The 6,079-nt window shown below is 38.0% G+C and overlaps 1 long non-coding RNA gene across 2 annotated transcripts; it reads right to left on the reverse strand.

The window, feature by feature from the left end:
- Positions 1 to 454: 454 nt before the first annotated feature.
- On the reverse strand, positions 455 to 6,079 carry LOC126065063 (uncharacterized). Of its 2 annotated transcripts, XR_007514718.1 has the most exons (3): positions 5,893 to 6,079; positions 5,674 to 5,779; positions 455 to 1,328 (listed from the first exon to the last, which is right to left on the reverse strand). It is a non-coding gene; the product is annotated as an uncharacterized LOC126065063 (long non-coding RNA). The 2 variants fall into 2 exon arrangements; XR_007514717.1 differs by having other exon boundaries at positions 5,674 to 6,079.

Genomic DNA, 6,079 nt, shown 5'->3' on the forward strand with positions numbered 1-6,079 from the left:
ATTTATTTGTTTTTGGTCTTTGAATCACTCTGCTTGATTCTCCTGAATACAGCATGGTGTCGGGTTTTGCCTTATGGGCCAGTTCGAGAACTGGGTCCTTTCTTGCTACGGACAAAATGAAAAAAAGAAAGAAATCAGTAAAGTCCATTCTATTTATTAATATGTCTCATATGTTCAGTCTCAAGACTCATATTATTTTGTTATAATTATGGCATGTGTTATATTTGCAGTATTTCTTTACTTGGTATGTCTTCTTTGCTATACATTTTTTCATTTCTTTTGGCATTTCAGAAAGTTTATATATTTTTTCCAGTGGTTGCCTTTATATTTATTCCATTGACAAGTGTGTTTCATCCCTGTTTTCTTCTTATTTAAGCTCTTATCATCTGGTATGCCCGTTTGTACTTTTCTCTCCTACCCATTATCTATAAAATTGTTAACTATACTATTCTACTTTTCCCCTTTCTCTCTTTTTTTTTTTTTTTTTGGTTGTATTCTTTCTAATTTTCCATAACATAATATCTCAACACACTATTCTTTGACCCATGTCTTCACCTTTATTTTGGTCTTAGCTATACAATTAAATATATTAAAATTTCACCACCAGTCCTTTTGCAAAAATTTGCCCCCATGATCTCTTTGTTGCACAAAACTCATCCTTTAGGATAATCCCACTGCACGTATACACAGCGTTTCCTGAATTTTTGCATGTTGAAACTTTTTTTTTAGCCTTGATATTTGAAGGACAGCTTAGTTAGTTACCAAACCCTTGGCTCACACTCTTTGCTCTTAAGTCTCTTAAAAGGTGCTTTATTATTGCCTTGCATTGTGTGTTGCTAATGAGCAGTCTAATGCCAGTTTTGTTTCTTTATCCTTATAAGTAATTTGATCTTTTGCCCAGAGGCTATATAGGGGATGGAATGGTGCCCCCTACATACATATTTCCATGCCCAATCCTTGGAACTTGTAAATGCTACCACATTTGGAAAAAGGCTCTTTTCAAATGTAATTAAGTTAGGGATCTTGAGATAAGATTATCCTGCATTATCTGAATTGGCCCTAAATTCAATAGTGTTCTGGTAAGAAAAAGGCAGAGGCAGATGTGAGACAGACAAAAGAGGAGTAGACACTGGGGGGAGGGGGGGAAGGGAGAGGGCCATGTGGAGATTCTGGTAAAGACTGTAGTTATGCAACCAGAAGCACAACTTCTGAATGCCAGGATGCTGGGAACCACCGAAGCTGGAAGAAGCAAGGAAGGAGTTTCTACCAGAATCTTCAGAGGGACCAATCTTGCCAACACCTTCCTTTCAGATTTCTGGCCTCCAGAACTGTGAAAGAACAAATTTTTATTGTTTTAAACAACCAAATTTATGTAATTTTCTAAGATAGCCCTAGGAAATTAATATAGTCTCTGAGGATTTTTTTTTTTTAATTTTTATTTTTGCATTTACTACAAAATGTCTCAAAGTTGATCATTCTAGGTCACTTCTCCAAGATATACATAGGGCCTTTTAAACATGTAGATTTGTTTTCTCTTATATCTGGAAAGTTTTCTTGGATTATAGTTCCGCTCCATTGTTTTGTTTTTCTTCTTTTTTTTTTTTCAGGAACTTCTGTTGTATGTATGTTGGACCATTTGCCTATCTTCCATTTTAATCACATTCTATCTGACTCTTTTTATATCTTTCTTTATTTCATTTTCATTATCTTAGTTATTTTACCTCCGTTATTCAATGCTGAAATTTTTCAACATCAAATCTATTCTCCTTTGAGCATCTTGTAATTTATTCTTTATTTTGGAAATAATTATGTTTCTTCAATTTCTTTCCTGAGGTCAGTTAACTCATGTTTTTTTTTTTTTTTCCTTCAGTTTGTTTTTTGGGGGGGAGGCATTTAGCCCATTGATCATCCTAGTTTTTGAATTTCTGATTATGGTGTTTTTCCCTGCATATCTCTAGTTGTTTGTTGAACATAATTACTTCACTTTATAATATGGTGTTATAATTTTCTTCTGCTTTGTTGTTGGTTTTAGGTGGAGAATGTTCAACAGTTAAGCCATTATGATTCTCATTTTCTATTTTCTTCTAACAGTTGTTCTTTATAAAGTTAGATTGATTGCTTGTTTCTTTTCCTAGGCATTTTGTGGAAGAGGTTTCTAAATAAGAATTTCCCCCTCCCATCAGTGAAGTGAAATTTATTTAATGGATAATAATGGAGAAGTTATCATGTCTTATTTCTCTTTTATTTCTGCAAGATTCTCAATTTCCCCCTCTTAGTTTCTTCTTTCTCTTGACTGCCAAGTCTCCAAGGGGCACCACCCACTCTCTGTTTATCTGGTTTTCCCCAAGAAACAATGCTTCTTTAAGGCTGTCACTTCTAATCTTGCTCACTTTCAAGCTCCTTCCCTCTAACTGTGCTGTGAATTCATAACTTAGTATTGAAACTTACTCTTTCTGGAGGTGATTTTGTCTATGTTACATCTAGGTCCTCCATGCTTCTTTATTCCTTTTTTTTTTCCCGGAGCCTTTTCAATCTATTCTCCCCTGCTCTCTGCAGCCACAAGTTTGCAGTCACAAATGGTGAGAGCACCATTGGGATATAGAGTTTATTCCTCAACATATTGGTAATTTGAAGTTGGTAATATTCTCTGTCTTTTACTAATACTGAATGCTTGGGCTATATGTAGTCTTCTTGTTTTCCCATTGAATTTAGGGGTTGTATGAAAAGATTCAAATTCAGGTGGTTGCAATTATTCCCCAGACCTGAAAATCCCTCTAGATTAGTGTTTCTTAATCATTTTGAACCCATGTTATCTTTTCATCTACATAAAAATTGCATGCAGTAGTATAGTTTTTATAAAATACAAAAATAGATGAAATATTATGACTAAAAACAAATCAAAGCAGTGGGACAAAGTACTGTTTTGTTTTCTAGCCTTGCCTCCCTAGATTCTGATATGCAAATATTTCCTTACCCTCTCCTCCAAATAGCTGGCTTGAGTAATTTACAGAGCCATAATTCTATAAACATTACATTCTATAAATAGTTACATTCCTTCTATATTGCCAGAACACATAACATTTACATATTATCTGTTATGGATTGAATTGTGTTCCCCCAAAATATGTTTTGGAAATCCTAATCCCTATACCTGTGGATGTAATCCCATTAGGGAATAAGGTTTATTTATGTTAATTAGGCAATATCAGTGTAGGGTGTGTTTTAGGCCAATCACTTTTGAGATATAAAAAGAGCAAATGAGGCACAGAAGCAAGCAAGTACAAACGAAGGGGAAGATACGCTCCACATGAAGATGACCAAGGAACCAAGGAACAGAAGCAGAAAAGAGAAAATGACTTTCCCTCAGAGGCGACAGAAAGAGAAAGCCTTCCCCTAGAGTCAGTGCCTTGAATTCAGACTTCGAGCCTCCTAAACTGTAAGAAAATAAATTTGTTTGTTAAAGTCACCCACTTCTTGTATTTCTGTTATAGCAGCATCAGCAAACTAAGACACTATTCTTGCAATGCTGCCCCCACTCTTGTTTCTGTCTTAGCTATACAATTACCTGGGGTCACAATGAGTCAGAATCGACTCGACAGCAACTGACAACAACATACAATTGCGTATTAAATTTTCACTATTGGCTCATTTGCCGAAGTTTCCTCAGTTATCTTTTGCTTGGATGAAGCTCATCCTACCGGTGAGTACTCTGAAACTATGTATATAAAGTGTGCACATTATTTATTCCCTGAAGCCTCAGAGAAGCATTTCTTCTGGAGGAGAATCAGTTACATAGAGAATGGGTGGTACTTCGTGCAGATAATGCAATGACGGGAAAAAAAGGAAGAAGGGAAATTTTAAGCATCTTGAAAGAACGAGAAAGATACTTACTTTTAAAATAATTTTACATATGGCCTCACCATTATGAAAAAATTGTTTTATTATCCAATATGATATTGTATTAATACATATACTAACTTCCTGAAATTTGGAAGTCTTAATCTATGCAATCTCTGGAATTCAACGGCACCATCTTCTGCCACTACTACAACTCATTTTTGAAATTTCCTGCACTTCAGATGTCTCAGGCTCTCTGTTTTTGTGTATCAGTCTACTAAGTACACTTCTTTCCTCCCTTGCCTTGGAGCTACTACTCCCCTGGGTCTGCTACCTGTCCCACTGCCTTGCTGCTTTTAGCCAAATTCTCATTCCTTGGCTCAGGTTGTGGCCTGCCATCTCACTCCAGAGTGTCTGGCAACTTTTACCAGCCACCTGCCTCCACCTTCACCAGGGCACTGTCCAGGCTTACTTCTCATCATTCTACTCGACCTGGTGCCGATATTGTTGACACCACCTAGGCTCAGGCCACTGCTCATTACAGCACTAAGAAGTAGCTAGGGAACCTACCTGTAAGAGTGATGAACGGCCCTGAGGTGCAGCATTACATACCCTCAGCTTTTCTCTCTTCAGGGTGTATACACTGCTCTTGAGTGGTCAGGGGTCACTATGGGCTCAAGAAACAGTCACCACACTGTACTGAGAACAGCTCTCACTGCCTTCAGGTTCTCTTGATGACACCAGCTGGTGATACCCGCAGGATCAATTTTCTTCCTGGGATTCAGTCCCTGAAACACTCTTCTAGTTCTTTTCCCAGGAGGCACTTCAGCCCCTATGCTAATCGCTCTATGCTAACAGATGCCAAGGGAGTGCTCCTGCCCTCACACCTGGCGCATGTTTAGGCTCTGACAAAGCTCCTGCAACACAAGATCCCTCATCCTATCCATGAGCTAGGATGAGATTCTAGAATAGGGTGAGAGTATGTCCAGAAAGCAAAAAAAAAGCTTAATAGTTTGTTGGTCTGTTTTAGAAATATGTTGAAATATGTGCAGTTTCAAAATTGCTGAGTAAAAATGCCATGTGTCCCACGAATCTCGTGGGAATTATAGTGCAAACTGGTTCACAGTGGAAATTATATTGCTGACTCAGAATGAGGCAAGTTAGAATCATCCAAATAACCAAAAGTTGATTTACTTTATCTGGCGGTTTCATAAGGCATTTCCTACATTGATTTGAGTCAATGTTGTTCAAAAATAAAAGTAAGTACTAACCGGTTCTGATTGCCTCTAACTTCTACCAAAAAGAAATAAATTCTAAGCCCCTTCCACGCCCGTTCAGTAATGGAATTTGGCTTGCCTAGTAAAATGGCCCAGGATCTCTCAATTAAAAAAAAGAACACCTAATTTTAACAATACAGAAACTGAGATCACAGGTTTCAGCTCTGTGATGCTCAACAGTGAACGCTGGGATTCATACGAGTCTGGGGGATGGATCATTTGGAGTCAGCACTCCAAAACATGGACTGTGGCTATTTTATGTGCAGATGTTTAGTTTATACAATAGAGGGCCTACTAAGTACCCTTGCTTTAATGGCATTATCTTATTTAATTCTTACAACAGCCTTGCAAGTAAAATATTAAATACCCCCATTTTACATAGGAAGAAATTGGTTCCCATGGACTTTAAGAAATTTGCTTCAAATCATCAGCGGTAAGTGAGAATTGAACCCACACTGATCTGATTTCAGAAATCTTTTCTCTTCCCACTACACAATGTTGCCTTCCCATATACACTGGAGTCTATGGGATGAAGATTCCATTCTCTGGATATTCCTACCTTGGATTTTTTACTTTCTTTTGTTTCTTGGCAAAGAGTGGCTTCCACGAGGCATGGTGAATGTCTCAGGTAGGCCCTCAGTGTCCATTCCCACCTCTTTCTTCTACTGCAGAGGAAATAAAAAACCGTATTTCCCAGACTCCCTTGCAGCCAGGTTTCTAACTGCAGATTACATGCATTTGCATGAGACTCAAAAGTCAGAATTAAAGCAGGAGCTACCTTCTCCCTGATTTGGCTCTCACCATAGGCAAACACGATTGTGGAAACACTGGACGTTCTGAAGCAGTGTCTCAACGTGCGGTCACTAATTTCGTGAGCGTCAAGGGATCGTTAGGGCAGTGGTGAGAAGCACTTCCTGGTTCTCTGATTTCAGCTACTGCAGCTTGTTCTCAGAGTCCACGCTGAT

The sequence above is a fragment of the Elephas maximus genome, chromosome 21 (genome assembly GCF_024166365.1).
Source record: "Elephas maximus indicus isolate mEleMax1 chromosome 21, mEleMax1 primary haplotype, whole genome shotgun sequence".
NCBI classification, from domain to species: Eukaryota; Metazoa; Chordata; class Mammalia; order Proboscidea; family Elephantidae; genus Elephas; species Elephas maximus.